General features: G+C 43.3%; 1 protein-coding gene and 1 pseudogene across 3 annotated transcripts in view; one reads left to right on the top strand and one right to left on the bottom strand.

Moving 5' to 3' along the window:
* rhbdl3 (rhomboid, veinlet-like 3 (Drosophila)) overlaps positions 1–23,393 on the top strand; it is a 164,591-nt gene that overhangs the window by 56,740 nt on the left and 84,458 nt on the right. The window lies entirely within an intron of this gene.
* LOC148977700 (trafficking protein particle complex subunit 6b pseudogene) lies at positions 13,968–21,909 on the bottom strand (annotated as a pseudogene).

The raw sequence follows: 23,393 nt of genomic DNA, 5'->3' as shown, positions 1-23,393 counted from the left end.
GGGCCGGCCCTGTGTGTTAGTGTATATATTCCCTGTCTGTGTTAGTATGTGTACGGAGTCGTTGTATTTTGTGTCACACCACTTCATGTCTATGTTAATTTCTAGTTCCTGCTTGTTTGTTTCTTGTTTTGGACTGCTTTGATTATTGACCCTTGCCTGGCTGACTCGGATTTGGATTATACTTAATAAAATACTGCTTTTGGATTTACCCCAGTTTCCTGTGTGTGGATCGTGACATTGCTGGACAGAAAGAGACAGGGAAGAGGAGATTGGTGTGTTTGTTTGTTTTTTTCCCTACGCGATGAGGGTTTGGTGGGCTTTTTTAATGTGGAACCGGTTGGTCCTGATATAGCTTTGGAAAGCATCAGAGGACCATCTCCCAAGGGCTTGAATCTGCTGTTGGGAAAGGCTGTTTTGGGCTGCTGAAGTTGCTGCCCAAATGCGGAATGAATGACTTTGCTGGAATGCCTGGACTGTTGGAGAACAGATTTGAGATGTTTCTGGAAAAAGAAAACGTGTCACAGGTTTTTTGGATTTGTCTAAAAACAGGGGTTCAAGAGGAGATTTAGCCTGGGAACGTCTCCATTGCAGATATGCCAGAATTGACTGGTATTGTTAGATTTATGAAGTGAGGTTAAAAATGTAGATGAAATTAACTTTTATGGTTTGGTCAGTCTTTCTTTAATCAAATATGAAATGGTTTCGCCATCAATTACTGATAAATCTGAGATGGTGGGGTGGATTTTTGGGTTGAATTTGGAAGTGATGGCGATTTCTGAGCATCTAAAAAAAACCAAAAAAGGATAAACATGGTATTGAGTGTGCGACGGGAACTGAGGGGCTGGTAGCTTGTGCGGAAAGCCTGAATACATTGTTGAGAATGTCCAGCGTTATGGGTTGTCTGGCATGGGGGCGGGTGGGCTGGGATCTTGGAATCGCTTTAATCAGGATTGGAGATTATTACATATGACGTTTTGGGAAAGTGGGCATTCTAAGCCGGGTTTAAAGCCGTCTTTTAAACCCGACAGCAGATAATCGGCTGATAAGCTAGTTTGCAGTGCATACACAAAATATTCACAGTCGCCAAATGATTTTTTAATTTTTATTCACAGACTTGATGACTGGACAAACGATGCGAGCATGGGTGCCACCACAAAAGCTGCAGATGTGCATATACCAGCGGCGCGCTCTTTGACATTTGCCTGTGTTGAAATGATTACAGGGCTGCCTGCTTTCATCAAAAACCTGAGTCCTGAATTGCGCTGGTGGTTGCTGCACGTGGCACATAGCCTTGTTTGTAAATGAGAAGTGGTTCTCAAACATTTTACCTGGATAAATAAAGGTTAAAAAAAATAGCTGGTGGATTTAGCATTGCTTATTCCCACATGAAAGGACGCAAGATGAATGCGTGTTTGGGTTTTTCAGGGTAACTGAGAAATTATCTAAATCCACTTGGCGGTCTGATTCAGCTGTAGGGAGGACAACAGAAAAGAGAGGTCTACGATCGTACCTAATATGATCTGAGCGCAGATGGATTGTGAAACTGGTGGGGGTTCCATAGCAACTGCATTCTGTGAAGAGAGAATATGGTGATTTATTTTATATCATAGAACTGGGAAGGGTATAATCCGGGGCTGTGAATGTCAGTGGTTTCCTTGTGATTGAGAATGAGGAGTTGACGTCATTTTACAGAGCCCCTCCCCTCTCCGCCATGTTGGTAGGTTTCCCACGGCAAAACAGTATTGTTTACGTGTGTTTTTAGCTTGGCAGTAAAGGAGTTTCTCGCAATACCGCACTGTTTTACCGTGCCTGGAAGTAACTGCTGCATTAAGAACTCCTCCAGTAACTCACACGATACATTTGGAAAAGATAGGAACAATGGAATACAGTTTTTGGGGTTACCGAAATGGACACAGCAGGGAGAGTCTGACCTGACGAGGAGACGCGGATTGCTGGGTTTGCTGATGCCTTTAGTATACGATTTTCACTGTTTGCTGTGCCTTAACGAACACATGCAAAAGTGTTGTTTTAGTGCCTTGTTCATTACTTTTTTTATTTCATTGAAATAAATGTTTGAAACAACTTGATATGGCCTAACAATATTTATTGAGAACTGAAATATATAGGCTATTTGGACAACATACGTTTCATGGACAACATAAGTAATAATAATAAAATAATAATACTGTTATTAGTGCAAAAGAACAAATATATTGATGGTGCTTCTCCAAATACAGCTGTTTTGCACTTTGTGTGAGTTTGTTCCTGTAAGGTCCCTTTTCTTTCGCCTTATCTTTTAGCATTGCTTTACTTTCTTCCTTTTTTTTTCTCGTATTCTTAGATCCGTCTCCGTCCTGCCAAAATAATAAATGCACGAAAATTAAAGAGCTCTGGAATGTTTAGTCGCGTCTATGGGTTCTAAAGGCGTTGCCCCTGGTAACCGATAGCCTCTCCTACCATCATGGCCTACCGGCTCAGACCCCGCCCAAATCGGCACGTGACTCCTCATTCTCAATCCACAAGTTTCCGAGGGGCGCTCCTGTAAAAAATAAAGTGGGTGAAACTTCCGGTGACGCGGCGGAAGTAGCATTCCAATGGTATTTTGTGTGTTAGTTAGCGAAGAGGCTAGCTGTTTTTCGGAGAATTATTTTACTATTTAAAGACGCAAATCTTTATGAGAGATGTCGTTACGGAGCTCAGGGACAACATGTGCTGTTCGCGGTTGTATGTATAACCGGACTAAACTAGTTCAGTGGCTTAAACGTGATTGTTTTGAACATAAGCTGAAAACAAAATCAGAGTGTTCCTGCCAACGACTGTAGTTTCCATCACCTCCCAAAAGACGACGGATCTTCCTGTGTACATTTGTTTAAATTCTTAATATTCTATAAACTTTTATCAGCATGTGTTTGGCTGTTCTCTGATGTTGCACCTAAACTCAGGATCAAAGCCTGTGTTGACAGAATACCAAATGTGCCAGTAATGTATTCAAGCAGCACATTCATTTATAATTTTGAATAAACTCCAAAGCACAATGACTAAGTGTGTATTTTTTATTTTAATTGTTTGTCAGCTCGCACAACTGTCTGTCACATGCCTTGATGAGTATTGATTATTAATAATGTTATTATAATACTCCCAATCAACTACTGCGGAGGGTAAAGGCACTGTTATTTCACCTTTTTTAATTTCGTTGAGGTTGTGTTCCCACATCGTTAGCTAGTTTGGATCGCTATAACTTGAATGACTGTCAACTGTTGAATGAACGAGTGTCAAGCATGTCAAATCGTGCTTTGTTTACTTCCAACCGGAAGTCGCGCCCACTTTTGACGCAAGGCCTCATGGGGCGTAGGAAACTTGTGGATAGGAAGACCTGCTGTAAATTGAGAAGGAAAGTTAGTTGGAGGATGTGAGGGAGAATAGAAAGCAGTGTGAGCTTGGGCTGTAAGCTGAGGCGGGCCCACGCTTGTTTGAGTTACTGTGACCTCCTGGTCCCCTGGCCCTCTACAACACAACTCCCTTTGCTGGATATACAGATGAATCCAGGCCCCCCGTAGATCACTGCTGGCCTGGTCTCCCTCTGTTAGAGACCATAAATCTCTACACCAAAAGACACTGAATTTCTATAGCCTGAAGGTCAATTCAGGGTGGGCTGAAGATGAAGAAAGAGTGAATGAAGACCAAGACGGTGAGAAACTGTTGCTCTTTTTGACGAGTGCCTTTTGTCAGGTTTTATGGTAAGTTTGCTGATTGCTGCATTTAAATAAGGATGGTGCAATACATTTTTACTTCAGTTTGCAGAAGATCTTTACAAACAGGGCAGAAGGCCTGGTCTGCTACAACATGACTCATTCTTAACCCATGTGTGTCATCAGTGTTTTTAAAAATTTAAAAAGAATTTAACTGGAAATAAGACCACACCACTCTTGTTGGTTACTTGTCTGAGCAAGTGTGTGTCAGGCTGCATCGTGATGATCATTTATTTTCGTTTCTCTCTCGATTGTGGTAATACAGAAAGCTTCTGCATTCAAATAAGAATAATTGTACATATTTTGGACATGTATTTTGTATGCATGTTTGTATGCACAAACTATGTGACCAAAAGTTGGTGTACATAGACAAAAAGGTGTAAAAATATAGCCTGTAGTTTACCATGTTAATATTAAGGAACTTTCCATATTGATTTTCACTGGTGTTTACGCATTGCAATGTGTTGTGTTTATGGGTTTAAAGGCACACTATGCAAGATTTGTACCTTAAAGGAACACTCCGACTTTTTGGGACTTTAGCCTATTCACCTTATCCCCCAGAGTTAGATAAGTCCATACATACTTTTTTCATCTCCGTGCGTGCTATAAGTCTGTTTGACGCACCCACCGCTAGCCTAGCTTAGCACAAAGACTGGATGTGAATGGTTGCAGCTTTCATACTAATCCAAATGAGTGACAAAATAACGCAAACGTTTTCCTATTTACATGTTGTGATTTGTATAGTCACAGAGTGTACAAATAACAAAGTCAAATGAGACACAGACATCTTTTAACCGTATAAAACCTGGGAACTTCTCTGAAGGCAAAGCACTGCTACTTTGGCGGAGTGCTGACTGGATGAAGAAATAGCTAACTTACTTACTCTAGATATTGATCCAAACACACCTAAATAGATTATCAAGGGACATTATGTTTGCTCTGTACATTTCAATGAGGACGACTATTTTGAAAAAATGGAATTTGCCACACAGACCATAATGTGCTGAAGGATACGGCCATCCCATCTATAGCACAGACAGGACAAATCACCTGCGGCTGAGGTAAGTGTTTTTAGACCTACTGTAACAGTGCCATTAGCCAGATCTAATGTAACGTTAGTGACACTATTATATGATTAGGGTATGAATATGTTTTTATCTTGATTCGGCGCTTGGAAAAAACGAGCGCGTTGAACTTGCACCCTGCGCGCGGCGCGCCTAGTAGCCTAAATTTGAAATAACCATGGAAATAACGAACTTGAGCATGCAAAAGGGTACGATAGGCTGTTCAGGCTGAGTTCATTGTGCAAAAACAATTTGTGCTATTACTTCCCCCTTATTCTATCCTATAGTAATGCAATTATACTGTATATTATGCTGTTGAATACATTTGGTTCAGCTAATAATTTACATTTAAAATATATTGATTCCTGTAATAATAATTGTTTATTCATGTTCTGTGATATTTATAAATCTGGATGCATTTTTGGTTGGAATTCAATGAAACTGTATTACCTGGTCTCCCCTGTTTATTGTCACAGCTCATACAATAAAGCAAACACCCATGATAAACTTTGCTATTCTAACGTTAGTAATTGCTGACTCTTTACTCCAACACTGAGCGAACTCTCTGCTCCTCGTCACGGTGCGTCTCAGGTGATGGTTATCACTCTGCCCAAGTATCATGCTTCGCCTTCAGAAAATATAGTATACGGTTAAAAGATGTCTGTGTCTCATATGGCCTTGATATTTGTACAGTCTGTGACTATACAAACCACAACATGTAAATACAAAAACGTTTGCGTTATTTTGTCACTCATTTGGATTAGTATGAAAGCTGCAACCATTCATATCCAGTCTTTGTGCTAAGCTAGGCTAGCGGTGGGTGCGTCAAACAGACTTATAGCACGCACAGAGATGAAAAAGGTATGGATTTATCTAACTCTGGGGGATATGGTGAATAGGCAAAAGTCCCAAAAAGTCGGAGTGTTCCTTTAAAGGGCATATTGCAGGTTAGAGAACCCAACGAGTCAATGCATAGAAAAACAATGTAGGAACTAGATTTTCTTTAAAATGTACTTATAAATACACTACAGAAGCTTCTGGAGTCGTTTTTGAGAGAAAATTTTACTTCCGCGTCTGAAAATGGGTGTGGCCGGCGTGACGCAACGAGCGGGAGAGCGGTCGATTCACAGAACAGGAAAACAATGGATCGCAATGACATTTCGGACGCTGAGGAAATACTCGTATGACTGACCAAGCCATAAAGTTATGAGCCTGCTATGCTAAAGAGAGCAGGGACAGGCCAGGATAATGTCAGACAGAACAGTCAGAGAAAAATTGAGCTGTGATGTGAGGAGAACCAATGGAGAACAGGACAGGTGCCTTTAGGTGAGAGACGTGCGGATATACACTTTCACTAACGATATACACTCACAATACTGTACAGATTATTATAATCCTATAACAGGCCAGAAGACATTATGTTTAGGGTAGATTTATACTATTAAATGTATAAAAACTTTACTTGAGTATATTTCTATTGTACTAAAAGCATACTCAGGTACATTTTTAATACATATTTTTCACCTGGGTTATAACATAAACAGAAAATTAAAGATTTGAGTATTTAAAGAACCAATTTTGTTTTTCAATTACAAGTTGCCTCTATTTCCCATGACTAAGTTACCTATATCACACTATTTGATGCCATTGGATTGGTATAGTAGCCTATGCGACGATCAATATTCTTGCTTCGGCATCCCATGTTGAACTCCATCATATCGCCGGGATGATAATCATTTGATCTGAAGTGAACGCTACACATGAGCGTGTTTTCCGAAGCCGATGCGGAAATCCCATCTCTTCACCTGCACAAACCGCACCAGGAGCGAAAGATAGGCTGTCCCTTTTCTTATAATGGAAACTTCAGGACTCGATCTTGAAGTCCTGACAGGCCGGCAACCTCCACAAACACAATAATTTACCATGACGATAATAAATTAAAATACAAAAACTACTGAAAGCACACTGACTGACGACCGCGCTCACTGAATACCAGCATACTCTTCACTGAGCCGAGGCTGAGGCTCCCTGATATGACGTCAAATGACGCGATGTTGAAAAAAAAAGCCGTTTTTAGTAGCAGTCCAAGAAACGCTCACTTTATCTTCTAAATTAGTGCCCTTATGTTGTTTTAAAACATTTTAAATCCTGCATTATTTATGCAACTTTTTATATGGTATTTTCATACAAGGTAATCTATACATTTCTATTTTTTTAAACCTGCAATATGCTCTTTAATATAACAGCTTCAAAGTCGTTTCAGTGGTAAACAAACTCATAGTAGGGCGAATCATCTTGGTAGTAAAGCTTGGGGGGACGCCGCTGGAAAAACCAGCAATGCAAGTTTGAGAGCGGTGCCCCTGCGAGCGCGGGTGGTAATGCACTCACTCTGTGTGTACGGGTTGTGGGAGAAACTAGAAATATCTAAGAATAAAACAATTAAAAACTAATACATTTTTATTCATCTGTTCATTTTGCAAAAACAAAATATAAATGATTTACAGGCCATTTGTAATATTTATTTGTATAACGTTTGCAGCGTTGAGCAATGTAACCAATCACAGACAAATGTATTGATTTCTTGAACGCAATGTCCAGTCAGAAGCATTTACGATAGACTCCCCTCACCGCTCAAAAAAACCTGACTTTTTGTTCAGTGCTGAATTCTGTATGCTGGAAAATCCTCTAATTATAACAAACAAAGTGTGGATATTATGAAAGATTCATTGATAATAACAGAGATGTGTAAGATCGCGATGAACTGTCAGCTTTTTAGGAATTATAATGGGAGCACACTTTGCGCGCATTCAGTCATGCCAAACCATGCACGCAGTAAATGCTTGTTTTTAATGTTATAACAGTGGTTTGTGTGTTAATGCTTTAATAACAAATAATTTATCAGGAACATTTATGCTGATGTGTATGATGGCGACACGTAAACTTACTTGAAAGTATTTGGATGTACAGAAAAAAATCTATTTGCAGGCGGGAGCGGGACAAAATATAAATGTTGTGGGCAGGAGAAAGTAACATAGAAAGTAATTGAAAACGTTATAATAATGACCCACGTATTGGGCTATTTTGGCCCTTTTTGAGTACTTTTTATTTTTTTTAATTTTGCGACATAAACAAACGTTTACCATACCAATTTTTGGTATCATTTTTTCAGCACAACATCACCTATATGACCAGACAATTAGTTTATCACTTTGATGTACTGTATCGTGGGTCGCGGGAGATTTTGTCTGGGTCGCCAAGTCGAACACTATTTTTCAGTGTGTTGTAGGCTACTCTCTAGATCAGGGCTATTCAATTGGCGGCCCGTGGGCCAAGTGCGGCCCGCCAATCATCTCCATACGGCCGAGGGCACCCCAACCTCCCTCTCCTCCTATTTTCTGGTGGTGCGGCTAAATTTGGTTAGATATGCGCGAGGCCGCAGTGGCGCGTGCAGCTGGATGACTATACGCGCATAATACTGTGTGTGTACCATGAGCACTCCGACTGACCTGAGAGAAAAGTTTACAGTCCGAATATTTCAGCAGTTTTTATATGTGTCCCGTATTTCTGTCGACTGAACCAGCGATATTAATCATTCGTTGGTTTGATTATTTCCTTTCCATGAATTGGCCATTGGCCAAACGCGCGTCTGAAACGATTCGGATTTGTTCACCTGAAGCGGTTTCTCGGTAAGTAACAACATATAGAGAACAAAATAGCGCTGGTTTCAGTCGTTTCACTAGTTTACTATGAACTAGGTAGCACGGCCCAGTGGATAACGAAACGCAAAGCTTAAAGGAGTTGCGTTTACTCCCGGTCCCGGACAACAGCATTGCGCGACATCCTTTAAGAAGCGTTTCCATCAGACACGTACTCCTCTCTCTTACAAACCACAAATCACTCAATGATTTTAACTAAGTTAGTTTTAAATCGGATGAAACAGTACTGATGAGAAAAATAGAAGAAACATGAATAAAGTTAGAAGACTAAATGCCCTAATCACCACCCTTACAAACATTTAGTAATAGCCTGAATGTAATAATTTACCATGGTTTGGGCATAAATGTGGAGTATTTATATTGAATGCTATGTTATAGTAATTTATATTGCCTTAGATTTATTAGGGGGTAGAGGAATATGTATTTAATCGTGTGTATAGTTTTTTTTTTTTTTTTTTTTTTTTTTGCCTGTTTAGGCATTTTTTATGCAGTGGTAGTGAGCCATGCATGGTTACAAAGTCTCACGGTCAGAATATTTTAATTTAAGCCTATAATAATTATTATAGTAAATTATGTACACTGTAATGAGAATATGAAAACAATGAGATGCCCTGTCAACTCTTCCTTTCTCATTTCACCTCTGCATATTGTCAACAACAGGTTAAAGGTGCAATACCTAAGATTTTTGCATTAAAATATCCCAAAATCACAAGGCCAGTGTTATATATTTAGTAAAGATGATAACTCACAATATTCCAAATGTTTCAAACAATGTTTAAATCGCGAGAAAATTTAGATTTTAACCAAGGAAACGGCACGTGTCAGCAGGGGTGAGCTGGGAGTCGCGAGTCAATCGCGTCATATCCGCTTACCTCGGTTTCCGCTCTTACTACGTGTAGTCCTGGACAAATGCGGTAGTTGTAGTTGTGCGTTAGCGTCTATCAAACGACAGCTTGTTTCGCGCATTTGTTATGGAATGGAGCACATATAATTCTTTTCATTTATTCTCGGAATGTGAACTGTTGGCTGTAAAGGGGGTCGCACACCGGACGAGAAGCGCCGCGTCACGTTTAGGACAACTCCAGTAACGTTATCGAACACCGGACGCGCACTTTCTCATCAGTGTATGGCCAGCAATATTGTTATGTTTAATGACAGAAAATGAAGATAATGTCTGTTCTATGTTATGATTGTACTGTACAATTAAATACAATCGTTGCTGAGTCTGCATTCTGAAAACTTTACCTCAGATCATCCGTTCACAGAATGAATTGAGAATCTCACGTGAAAAATCTAATAATAATCAGTAATTGTCATTCAAGCAGCTGATTTCTGTAAATGACTGCAAAACTAAATGCATAGATATTGCAGCATAGGGCAAAGTCAGGATCCATTAGCAACGGTTTGAGGCAAAAATAATTACAATTTTATATAAAACTGTGTAAATGGCGCTCTGTGGCGCAGCAGGGTTTTGAACACGGTCCTGAAACGTTGCTGGGCGCCGCGGACAGACGCCGAATGGCGCCGCCGGTATGTGTACACTTATAGATAATAATGTGTTCGAATAATTATGTGGTGCAACGCGGCGCTGAGCTTCTCGTCCGGTGTGCGACCCCCTTAACGTTAATTTTGTGAAACTGTAGCTGTGGTTGAATACTTACACGACATGAAAAGATGTGTCAAATGTACATTGCAGACATCCCAAGTCTCCCGGATCTCCCGCATATTGATAGCGTTTCCCTGATGCCCGCAAATTAGTTCAAATCTCCCGGGATATAGTGTTAGAGCGAGACATACTGCGCGCATAACATACAGCGCGCTGCGCGTGCACTGTACAGAGGGAGAGACTTTGCGTTTGTGCCTCGCGAACGCGAAAGTTAGCCTTCCCTCCCACCCCCACAATCTTGTTATCGAAATATACCTCCCGGAAATGAATTCTTGCAGGTTGGGATAACTGACATTAAATTGATTTTTTATTTTTATAAAGTTACCAAGGAGGGCCAACCACGTAAACTCCTTGCAAGAGACCTGCCCCTTCAAACCCTCTCCACCATAGCTTCGTCCAGTTACTCGTACAGTAACATCTGTGATAACTAATTTACTTTTAAACCTGACTTTTCTTGCACGGTTATTTCAGTTTAATGAAAAACAAGCATGTCATTAAACGCAACGTTTATAGAAATCGAACTTTACCTCATCCATGACAACTAATTTTCGATTCCCGTCTGATTGATTTATCCACGGTGGAGTTGAAAACAACAGTTCCCATCATTCCGCGTTCCTTCACGGCGTCATCAAGCAAAGCCGTTGTTGTTGTTTTGAATGTAGCGCCCTCTAGCGGCATCTAAATCTTAGGTATTGCACCTTTAATAAAAAAAAGTGCTTTGTCAAATATCTGTATCTCTTTTAAATAGTTAACTGGAAGCTTAAAAATGACCTTAAAAAATGGTCATACATATTTTGTTAATGCATAAATTCTCTTCGTGATATATGAACTATATGGGCCTAATGTTTTTTGGGTCACAAGGATTTATCGACTTTAAAATGTGGGTCCCCAGAAAAAAAGTTTGGGAAACACTGCTCTAGAGGGTTAAATGCATGTTTTTTTGGAAATGCAATTGCAGTAATTGCAGTAAAACCTGTGCTTGACTCTCTCCTGAGGGATGAGGGTTGTGCACCTTTACTCCGTGGTTTGGATCCCGCAGCCTGCTTGAGCAGGTTTGAGCATGGGGTTTGTAGGCAGAGCAGGGAAGAGTTGAACAGGAAGTTTTCTTTTTTTGCTCAAATTCTCGGGTCAGCCAGGGCTGGATTATGAGTTCAGAGGGCCCTGGGCACAATGTCTTGTAGGCCCCCTCTTAAGCAGGCCAAATGTATATTTTGTCCAAGGACATTTTAATACGACATTTACAGTTTTACTGACTTAACTTTGTTGAACTATGCTGGAATAAAGTTCATAAATGGTTGTTCCTTCCTATATGAATTTGTAAAAGTATGTTGGGTGGATCCTTAAAGGGGTGATGAACTGAGAAATCAAATTTTCCTTGAGCTTTTGACATCTAAGAGGTCATTAGAATATCCTGTAAGTTTCATAACTGAAAACGTCCTTGTTAGTCCAATAAAAGCTGCTCTTGACACCAGCCCCAGTAAACGACTCGATTTTAAAAGTGGGGAACTGTTATGTGTGAGTGTTATAATCTGGATGTCACTGCATTTTTCCCTAGTAGATCACCTGCAATCAACTGGCTAATTGGTGTCACCTGACGGGAGCTACTTAAATCTAGGACGCATGCTCTTGCGGGAGATCCTCTTGCTGCTGCAGGGCTTTGTTCCTACAGTCCTTTTTTTCTTTCTTTTAATATTAAAATAAACTTTAATTTTGATTGGCAGATTTTTGTCTTTGTGTCCTTTATGTTGCATCCCTAGAGCCAGGGTTGTAACATAATGGGGGCTCGTCCAATTTGGTTGGTAAAAAAAATATGTTTCTTTTGAGATTTTGGGGACTGTTTTTTTCTTTCTTTTTCTCTCTCCTTTGATTGAGATCATTTGGTGAGGTTGTTTGAGTATTTTTTTGAATATATGCATGAGTTTTCCCGGTTAGGTAGGGTGAGAGTTCCAGCTGGGTTGATTATTCAATCCTTCCATCGGTTCACTCTTTTGTTATTTTTCCTTTTTTGTTTTCGAGGTTATTCTGGGTGGAGACTTGTTCTCTGTCGGGGGTAAGCATTTCAGAACTGTGACCATTGATAAATTGGTTCACAGTTGCTGAGGTTTTGCTTTTAAAGTCGCCTCGTGCCCGGTACACCTCAGAAGATAGATAGGAGTTAGAAGTGTTAGGCAGGTATCCGGGTGTATCTCATGTGTTTTGTATTGTGTCTAGGTTCAGCAACCATGCTCACTTCTTGATGGAAGTAAAAGGAAAATTTAAGTTAGTTAAATATTTGTTTTTTTATTTGTGTGTTTTGTTGTTTGTTTTTTGAGGTACTTTGTGGTGTCCATGATCCTAACTTTGTGAAGTTTCTTGTGGACTTTAGTGTAGACTAATGCCCAGTATGGCTTTTGGATATTTGTGATTACTTGGGGGTGAGTAATCTATTTGTGTTCGGGTTAGTTCTATTTCTGGTTGAAGCTTTAAAAGCTTTATTTGAGAGCATTTTTTCTGCTTGTGTAATTGGATCTGTTGTGACTGCTGAACTTCTGTGTTGTAAGTAGTGTTACTAAAGTTGAGTTTAGTAATGGCTTCTTTAGAAGACTTCCTAAAGGAACCTTCAGAAGAGTTACTTGAGGTTTTTACAAAGGATCAACTTTTGCAGTTGTCCTCTCATTATGATATTCCCATCACAAGTAGTGAGAAGCGACTGAAGGATAGCGTGAAGGAAATAATTAGAAGTGTTTTGGTTGACAAAGGGGTTTTAAAAGTTAAGCATGGTTTTCCCCAACCCATGACTGCTCCTTTGTCTGACGCAGCAATTGAGCTTAGGCTCAGAGAGTTGGCTTTTCAGGAGAAACGGCTAGAGATTGATATGAAATTAAGAGAGAAACAAATGGATCTTGAGCACGAACGGTCTCTTAAAGAGTTGGAATTAAACGCTGCTGCTTTAACTCCAAGAGGTGATGCTTCATTTGATGTTGGTAGACACATTAAGTTAGTGCCTCCTTTTTCTGAAAAGGATGTTGACCGATATTTTTCTCATTTTGAACGGGTGGCAACCACATCAAAGTGGCCAAGGACTGTGTGGACTTTGCTTTTACAAAGTATCTTGGTGGGTAAAGCGCAGGAAGCTTATTCCGCTCTAAGCCTAGAGAAGAGTGCTAATTATGATGAGGTTAAAGCAGCTGTATTGAAGGCATATGAGCTGGTTCCTGAAGCTTACCGCCAGCGTTTTCGAAGTTGTGCAAAATTTGCTCACGAGACTTATGTTGAGTTTGCAAAGCAGAAGGAGAATCTGTTTGATCGGTGGTGCATGTCTCAGAAGGTGGAAAGTAAGGAACATCTTAGGCAAATTATTTTGCTTGAGGAATTTAAAAACTGTCTACCTGATGTGGTGTCTGTTTATTTGAATGAGCAAAAATGCAGTGACATCCAGATTATAACACTCACACATAACACTTCCACCCTTAAAACATTGCTACAGGATAACCTATAGTAAAGTCAATAAATACATGGAGAAAACACCTACGACCTTGACAGAGCATCCGCCAAAACATTATTCTTCCCACAAATATGGCGGACTGCAAGATCATATCCCTGCAAAAACAGGCTCCATCGCATTAAACGTTGGTTAGTGTTTCTCATACTGTGCAGGAACACTAGGGGATTATGATCAGTGTACACAATTAGTGACACACTGGATGAAACATACACATCAAAATGTTTCAGAGCAAGAATAAGGGCCAAAGCTTCCTTTTCTATTGTAGAATAGTGCTTCTGATGAATATCAAAACACTACCAAAATACAGTACAACAAGGCTTGACGATGCATGCCAAAACACTTTTAATGCCAGTAGTTGTCAAGATACTGCAAATAAAAAAAAATAATCATAGTGACATTAGCAATAAAATGGACAAGGCAATAAAAAATGACAAGGCAATAAAACAGATGCACATGTTATTAACAATACACTCCTTTGTAGTGAATCAAATCTTCTGGATCATCACCTGGAATTTACAGGCAGGCATGACTGACACTTCTGCCGTGACTATACTTTTCACACCAAGGTTTGAAAGTGCTCCTCGGACCAATCCACAGGTGAAGGCTAAAAACTTCGGCGCATGTTCCAGATATTGTTTGCCAGCAGATAGTTGGGTCAGGAGACGGAACTTGTTATCTTGTAGCACATAAATACCCTGGTGGTTTGTTCTCAGGTTGTCAATCTGCTTCTTAAAAACACTGGTCCAAAAATCTTTGCAGATGAACTTCATGACATCAAGCTCATCTTTGAAACGTGGAGTGTCTTTAGTAAACCTCTCAATAAGTCCTTGTCCCACACGAAACCCCATGTTCTCAAGTTTAGAAACACACCGTCCATTCTCCGATTCCCCCGTTTCTGCACTGTTGACATACTGAATAATTTCACTGTGCAGGAACAAAGCCAAAGGTTCAGCCAAAGCCAGACCGAAACTGACAGGCGACAAACAACGGCCGTACGACACAAAATGACAAGAGGTATAAATCAGCTGCTACTTTAGTAAACAGGCGCCATTCATTGCAAAAATATCTGTGTGCGAATATATCAATTAAATTCAAATATTTCGCCAAAGTATTCGACTGCTTGTTATTAACAGGGTCCTTATCAAAACCTTTAACTAACCTGCTGAGTCCCAAGGTTCCTTTTGTTTGGAATGAGTTATGTCAGATGGCCTTTGACAACCTGAAGGCATTGTTGATCAGTTCTCCTATTCTTGCCGCCCCTGTTTTTGATAGACCTTTCAAGCTAGCTGTGGATGCTAGTGATTTTGGTGTGGGTGCGGTTCTTCTCCAAGATGATTCAGTGGGAGTTGAGCATCCTGTGTGCTATTTTTCAAGGAAATTTGATATTCATCAGAAGCACTATTCTACAATAGAAAAGGAAGCTTTGGCCCTTATTCTTGCTCTGAAACATTTTGATGTGTATGTTTCATCCAGTGTGTCACTAATTGTGTACACTGATCATAATCCCCTAGTGTTCCTGCACAGTATGAGAAACACTAACCAACGTTTAATGCGATGGAGCCTGTTTTTGCAGGGATATGATCTTGCAGTCCGCCATATTTGTGGGAAGAATAATGTTTTGGCGGATGCTCTGTCAAGGTCGTAGGTGTTTTCTCCATGTATTTATTGACTTTACTATAGGTTATCCTGTAGCAATGTTTTAAGGGTGGAAGTGTTATGTGTGAGTGTTATAATCTGGATGTCACTGCATTTTTCCCTAGTAGATCACCTGCAATCAACTGGCTAATTGGTGTCACCTGACGGGAGCTACTTAAATCTAGGACGCATGCTCTTGCGGGAGATCCTCTTGCTGCTGCAGGGCTTTGTTCCTACAGTCCTTTTTTTCTTTCTTTTAATATTAAAATAAACTTAAATTTTGATTGGCAGATTTTTGTCTTTGTGTCCTTTATGTTGCATCCCTAGAGCCAGGGTTGTAACAAATTCTCGGGTCAGCCAGGGCTGGATTATGAGTTCAGAGGGCCCTGGGCACAATGTCTTGTAGGCCCCCTCTTAAGCAGGCCAAATGTATATTTTGTCCAAGGACATTTTAATACGACATTTACAGTTCCCTATCGAGGGAACTCAACACTGCGTCGATAAAATCGACTCTTTGGGGACGCTCCCTAAGCGTGCGCCTCTGAAGTATGAATGAAACTAATCCAATCCTGATTGGTGTTGCGTCGTGACGTAACATGTGACGGCATACCCGGAAGTATAAAAGTGACGCTGTCACAACACACACTAGCTTTCGCTCTTCAGCAAGCGCTTTATGTTGAAACTGTCTGTCTTATTTGGTGTTGTTTGTCTTATTATTGAAAGAAAGTATGGCCAGTGAACAATTCAAGAGGTGTGTGCATCCCTGCCCTCGTTTCATCACGGGTGGGGACGCACACTCTCTATGTGTGTATTGTTTGGGAGTGCAGCACGCACGGGCAGCTCTCGAGGGGGCTGCTTGTGAAATGTGTGAGGCTTTGCCTATTAGAGTGCTGCGCTCCCGGCTGGCGTGCTTTGACGAGCACGGTCAGGCTCGCGTTCCCCAGGGTTCCGGTCCCGCATATGTCGAGGCGATGCGGCGACTGAGATCCTGGGGTTCGCAGCGGGATCTGGCGGAGGAGAGTGAGAATGCTGAGGCATTTTCTCGCTCGCCATCGGCTGGTCCCGCAGCCTCTGAGAGTGGTGTGGGAGCCCGCGCTGCGGTTTCTCCTACCCGCGATCAGGTCCCGGTGCTTGAGCTGTCTACTTCTGAGGAAGGGGACGTGCTCAGCATCGATGCGGACGACCGTGATCTCAGCACGCCATCACGCGGCCTGGGTTATGAGGAGCTGGTGGAGGTTGTGACACGCGCTGTGGCCAGACTAAACATCAGCTGGCCACAACATGAGCAGGAAACGCAAGTCACCAGTAAAATGGACGAGCGTTACCTGCAGCGCAGGTCACAGCCTCACCGCCGGGGTCTGCCGTTTTTCCCTGATCTCCATAAAGAGATCTCGAGAACGTGGGAAAGACCGCATTCGTCCCGTATTTCGAGTCCCAATGTAATAGATTACAGCAATGTTATGGGGGCTCGAGATATGGGATATGGGAAGATGCCGAAGGTGGAGGAGGCTTTAGCGAGCTATCTCTCTCCCGAATCGGCGTCTTCCCTAAAGACCCCGGTGTTGCCTAGTAAGCCCTGCAGAGAGACATCTGCATTGGTGGGCAGGGCTTACATGGCGGCGGGTCGGGCTGGTTCGTGTCTGCACTCAATGGCGATTTTGCAGGCATACCAGGCCGACCTCCTGAAAGATTTGGATGAGGGGGAGGGGCCTACTCCTGAAGATGTCGCGGAGTTGAGGAAGGCCGCAGATTTGTCTCTCCGGGCCACTAGGGAAGCGGCCAGCGCTATTGGCCGCTCTATGGCGGCCATGGTGGCCACGGAGAGGCATCTGTGGCTGAACTTATCCGGTATTAAAGAAAAGGATAGGTCCTTCCTGCTGGATGCGCCGCTTTCGGCTTCTGGCCTGTTCGGCGACGCCGTTAATTCGGTTGTCGACAGGTTTCAGGAGTCGAGAAAACAATCTGCGGCGTTCCAGCAGTACCTCCCCCGGAAAGCGAAGGCCAAATCTAGTAGGGGGGGGGCAAAGCAATCAGCCCCAGCCATCAGCCAGCTCCTCCCACAGGGCAGAGCAGAAGGAGAGCGTTTCCTCTAGAGCCCCCCCTCCGGGGTCTTGGCAACAGAGGAAACGCTCCCAAAAACCGAAGTCCTCCAGCCAGAGGGGCGACCTGAGGGACGTCATTCAGGCTAAGAGGACTTCGGAAAAGAGGTCCTAGCCAAGGCAGGACTTCAGAGGGCTGCCCCCTCCGCAGTGAGACAACCGAGGTTGTTCTCACAACGGGGCCCTCTAGGAAAAGATGCAGGTCCGCCGTTAACAGCGCTTCGGGCCGCATCAATTTCCAGCGAAAAGACACCAGAGGCCAGCCTCGAGAGGCTGGTACCCTTAGCAGATTTTGTAGAGGGATGGTATCATCTTCCCAACATATCTCCATGGGTCCTGCAGATAATACGAGTTGGGTACAGACTGCAGTTCGCGCACCGCCCCCCCAAGTTCTCTGGGGTGGTGCTCACTGCGGTGGTCCCAGAGCAGGCTCAGGTGTTGGAACAAGAAGTACAGACTCTGCTGTCGAAAGGAGCCATAGAACGTGTTCTTCCGGTAGACAGGGAGTCCGGGTTTTACAGCCGGTACTTTATAGTTCCAAAGAAGGATGGGGGGTTAAGGCCAATTTTGGATCTCAGGGTGTTGAACCGGTCTCTGAGAAGGTTCAAATTCAGAATGTTGACCATTCCAACAATCGTGAGTCAAATCAGATCCGAGGACTGGTTTGTCACGATAGATCTGAAAGACGCCTATTTTCACATCTCCATCCTTCCTTGTCACAGGAGGTACCTGAGGTTCGCTTTCGGGGGCGAAGCATACCAATATCGGGTTCTTCCGTTCGGCCTAGCACTCTCTCCCCGCACATTTACCAAGTGTATGGACGTGGCCCTTGCTCCACTGAGACTTCAGGGGATTCGCGTATTGAATTATCTCGACGACTGGCTTATTTTGGCCCAGTCTCGGGAGATGGCAGTTCGGCATCGAGATGTCGTTCTTGGCCATATTCAAAAATTGGGGTTAAGACTCAATTTGAAGAAGAGTGTGCTAGAACCGTCCCAGGGCACGACCTTTTTGGGAGTCGTGTGGAACTCGATTACAATGCAGGCACGTATGTCTCCCGCACGTATCGAGTCAATTCTGGCGATGGTGTCCAGGGTGAGGCTAGGTCAGGCCGTCACTGTGAAACACTTTCAAAGGATGCTGGGCCTCATGGCAGCGGCATCCAACATTATTCCTCTGGGCCTCCTTCACATGAGGCCCCTCCAGTGGTGGTTGAAGACCAAGGGGTTCTCACCCAAAGGAAATCCGTTCCGTATGATCAGAGTAACGCGCAAGTGCCTTCAGTCTCTGCAAATATGGAAGAAGCCTTGGTTCCTATCCCAAGGGCCAGTGTTGGGGGTGTCATGTCGCCGGGAAACCGTTTCGACAGACGCCTCCCTTACGGGCTGGGGCGCGGTCATGGACGGCCGCTTTACCAGGGGTCTGTGGCAGGACCATCATCGCACTTGGCATATAAATTGCCTGGAGATGATGGCGGTATTCAAGGCTTTGAGGAGCTTCCTCCCAGACATCGAGGGTCGCCACGTCCTTATACGGACAGACAATACGTCAGTGGTGGCCTATCTGAACCGACAGGGGGGACTCAGATCGCGCCCTCTGTGCAAACTGGCGCATCAGATTATCCTTTGGTCCCAGGGAAAGATATTGTCAATAAGGGCAATGTATATCCCAGGGGTTCAGAATCGGGGAGCAGACATCCTGTCGAGGCAGGGGCTGAGGCCCGGGGAATGGAGACTTCATCCGGATGTGGTGAAGTCGATATGGGAGAGGTTCGGACCGATGGAAGTGGATCTGTTTGCGTCTCGAGAGACGTCCCACTGTCCACTTTGGTTCTCCCTCTCACATCCAGCCCCACTGGGGTTGGATGCCATGGTACAGGCTTGGCCGAGGCTTCGCCTGTATGCTTTCCCCCCGATCGCTCTGCTCCCAGGGGTCCTGGAGAGGGTCCGTCAAGAGGGCATCAGTCTACTTCTGGTTGCCCCGAGATGGCCGACACGAGTATGGTTCTCGGATATAATATCACTCCTCATAGCTCCGCCATGGCCGATTCCTCTGAGGAGGGATCTATTGTCTCAGGCGGAGGGCACAATCTTCCACCCTCGCCCAGAGTTGTGGAAGCTGTGGGTCTGGCCTCTGAGGGGGTTCAGTACCTAAATGCTGGCTTATCAGCTGAGGTGGTTGAAACCATACTTAGCTCTAGGGCCCCATCTACCAGGAGATTATATGGCCTCAAGTGGAAGGTGTTTCACACTTGGTGTGGAGAACGAAGGTTGGATCCAGTAAACTGCCCAGTGGCTTCAGTTCTGGAATTCCTTCAGGATCGTTTCTCTGCGGGTCTCTCCCCGTCCACTCTTAAGGTGTACGTGGCTGCCGTTTCGGCTTTCCACGCGCCAGTAGATGGTGGACCTCTGGGGAGGCACCAGTTGGTCATTAGGTTTCTCCGTGGTGCTTGGAGGATGAGGCCGGCGATCAGGTCCAGGGTGCCTGCCTGGGATCTGGCAATAGTTCTGGAAGGGTTGTCCCTCGCTCCCTTCGAACCTTTAGAGTCGGCTTCGCCTAAGGACTTAACGTTGAAAATGGTCTTTCTCTTAGCGATTACCTCTCTTAAGAGGGTGGGAGATCTCCAGGCCCTGGCGGTAACGCCAGCTTGCTTGGAGTTTTCCCCTGGCAAAGTAAAGGCCTTTTTGCACCCGAGTCCGGGCTACGTGCCTAAAGTTCCTTCGAGTACGGCTCGCTCTGTAGTCCTTCAGGCATTCCATCCTCCACCTCATGTGTCGGCGGGAGAAGAGAGGCTTCACTTGCTCTGCCCCGTCAGAGCTTTGAGTGTATACTTGGAAAAGTCTGCTTCTTGGAGAAGATCTGACCAGTTGTTAGTATGCTTTGGGTCACCTAAGAGGGGGCTCCCGGCGACCAAACAAACTATAAGTAACTGGATTGTCCAGGCTATTACTGAGGCTTACAAGGTGCGTGGGGTTCCTTCACCTTTGGCCTTAAGGGCTCACTCGACTAGAGGCATGGCTTCCTCTAGGGCCCTTCTGTCGGGAGTACCTCTGCAGGAGATTTGTGAGGCAGCCGGCTGGGCTACCCCGCATACTTTCATCAGGTTTTACAGTCTCAGCCTTCCCAGTACGCCCGGTGCACACGTACTCGGCCCTTGCTGAGTGCCTAATCAGTTTCACTCTGGGGCGGGTCTGTTCGGTGCGTGGCCTAGTGGGTACTCGTTCCCCAAAGAGTCGATTTTATCGACGCAGTGTTGAGTTCCCTCGATAGGGAACGTCTCGGGTTATGACTATAACCCTTGTTCCCTGAGAAGGGAACGAGACACTGCGTCGTGTTGCCACGCCCCCTTTTCAGACCCTTGAGCGTCTTGCTTCATCGCGAGGCTAGTGTGTGTTGTGACAGCGTCACTTTTATACTTCCGGGTATGCCGTCACATGTTACGTCACGACGCAACACCAATCAGGATTGGATTAGTTTCATTCATACTTCAGAGGCGCACGCTTAGGGAGCGTCCCCAAAGAGTCGATTTTATCGACGCAGTGTCTCGTTCCCTTCTCAGGGAACAAGGGTTATAGTCATAACCCGAGACGTTTTACTGACTTAACTTTGTTGAACTATGCTGGAATAAAGTTCATAAATGGTTGTTCCTTCCTATATGAATTTGTAAAAGTATGTTGGGTGGATCCTTAAAGGGGTGATGAACTGAGAAATCAAATTTTCCTTGAGCTTTTGACATCTAAGAGGTCATTAGAATATCCTGTAAGTTTCATAACTGAAAACGTCCTTGTTAGTCCAATAAAAGCTGCTTTTGACACCAGCCCCAGTAAACGACTCGATTTTAAAAGTGGGGAACTATGACATCAACGGGGTTAAAACACCACCCCCGCAGAAGAACATCAACTCCTACTTCAACCAGTAGAATTGAGAATGAGGAGTCACGTGCCTATTTGGGCGGGGTCTGAGCCATTCGACCATGATGGTAGGTGACGCCAGTAGCGGAGTGGCAATCGGGAGAGTCGGGAGTTTTCCCAGTGGGCCGTTAGTGTTTCGAGGCCGCGAGGGCCGGCCCGGTCTGATAAAATGTATTTATTGGAAGTTCGCCATGGCCCAAGCTAAGGGAAGAAAACATTTTTTTTTTGTTACATTTTCTATAACGGAGCGTATATTTGCACTAAGTGCCTGTCTTTACAGCAAAACGACACCCGTCTTGAAACAGCCTCAGTGGCGTAGGTAGTAGGGCGTGAAATACTTGAAAGCAGCTTTTTGATGCGCTAAACGCGAGTTCGAATCCGCCTTGCCGAACTCACTCTTCTCACTTTTCCCAACACAGATATGTAAAGATCATTAACTAGAGAAACATTAAGGTCTCTAGCGTTATATTTTGCTAACGAACTAAAATTGAAACCATGAATATATATGGCGTTGCGCCATTATAATAACTGACATTAGAATAGCATCCAGTTTGTGCTGTGTGATTACTTTGCTCACGCGATCATCATGGTCAGGCTGCTGGTGTTTTCTCCTAAATAAAAGCTCAAGGGTTTATTTCTTGCAAGTGAAGAAATTAGGACAAAAGTATTTTAATTTTCCTATATTATAGTGTAATGTAGGTTAAAATATACTTTTGAAATACTCATTTTCATTTACTTACATATATAGGCTATAAATGGATTTTACAGTACGTCATAGAAGTGATTATAAATCATTATTACATTATTATTATAATTGTTTGGCATCCTAAAACACCATTGATAATGTAATGCAGACTGAGACTCTCATAACTAAAAAGATGTTTGAGCCCTCTTTATTGTCCTGGTACAAATTAATGTTTTTTCTTTGTTCAACGAGCAGTTCATGGGTTGAAGCTCTTAATTTCGATCTCTCAGAGAGCATGAGATTGATGCATTATAACCTTAAAATGTCCAAAATTTTCTTGCGGGGAGCGTGCCCCCGAACCCCCCTAGAGGCACAGAGTCCTCCCAACATAGTTTTACAAATTACTATGGGAAAGAACGACCATTTATGAACTTTACTCCAGCATACTAGGACAACAAAGTTCCTTTTAAATCAGTAAAACTGTAAATGCTATCGGCTATTAAAATCGTGCCGGCGACGAGGGCCGATGGTCTACGAAATTTCCCGGTAGATTTTTTTGGTCCCACTCCGCCCCTGGGTGACGCTATCGGTTACCAGGGTTTTTATCGGTTTTTAACGCAGCAGTTACTTCCAGGCATGGTAAAACAGTGTGGTATTGCGAGAAACTCCTCTACTACCGAGCTAAAAACACACGTAATCAATACTGTTTTGTCGTGGGAATCCTACCAACATGGTGGAAAGGGGAGGGGCACTGTAAAATGACGTCAACTCCTCATTCTCAATAGAGCATCACAGTCCCGCCCACAGCCTGAGAGAGCGCTGGTGCCGGAAGTAAATTTCCCATTCATTTCTCCCATTGTCATTTTGTAAAATCCATATCTAAAGAGTATTAGAGCATGTCTGAAGATAATCAGCTACGGCTCAACTCATAAGCATACAACACATCATTTCGAGTGAAAAACGAAGAGAAAATCCAAATAAAGCCTGTAGGCTGCCTATAGCTTCCTATATAAATACATAGAAAGGCTTTTTGATTCTTTTTGTTGGTTTAGACATGATTTCTCAATCTTATTCGTTTTTTAATTTAAATATACATTTAGATATTCTAAAAGATAATTATTCTTTTTTTATTATTATTAGATAATTATTAGGTTTTGCGTTGTAGTCTTGCCAGTTTGTGTGTGTGTGTGTGTGAGAGTGTGTGTGTGTGGGGGGGGGGGGGGGGGGATGGACTTATTTGCACTCTTGATGTTCTAGAGTGTCACCCCTTCATTGCTGTACACTTTTTTTCTGCACAGTTGTTATTTTTCGTATTTCCCATTCATTTCCTATGTCGGTCATTTTTGACCGGGAGTAAGCTAAGTGTGACTTTTTTTTTTTACGA

Source organism: Pimephales promelas, chromosome 8, assembly GCF_988280905.1.
Source record: "Pimephales promelas chromosome 8, fPimPro1.hap1.1, whole genome shotgun sequence".
In the NCBI taxonomy this organism is placed as follows: Eukaryota; Metazoa; Chordata; class Actinopteri; order Cypriniformes; family Leuciscidae; genus Pimephales; species Pimephales promelas.
The sequence above is the reverse complement of the archived record's forward strand: the minus strand, read 5'-3'. Positions and strand labels throughout refer to the sequence as shown.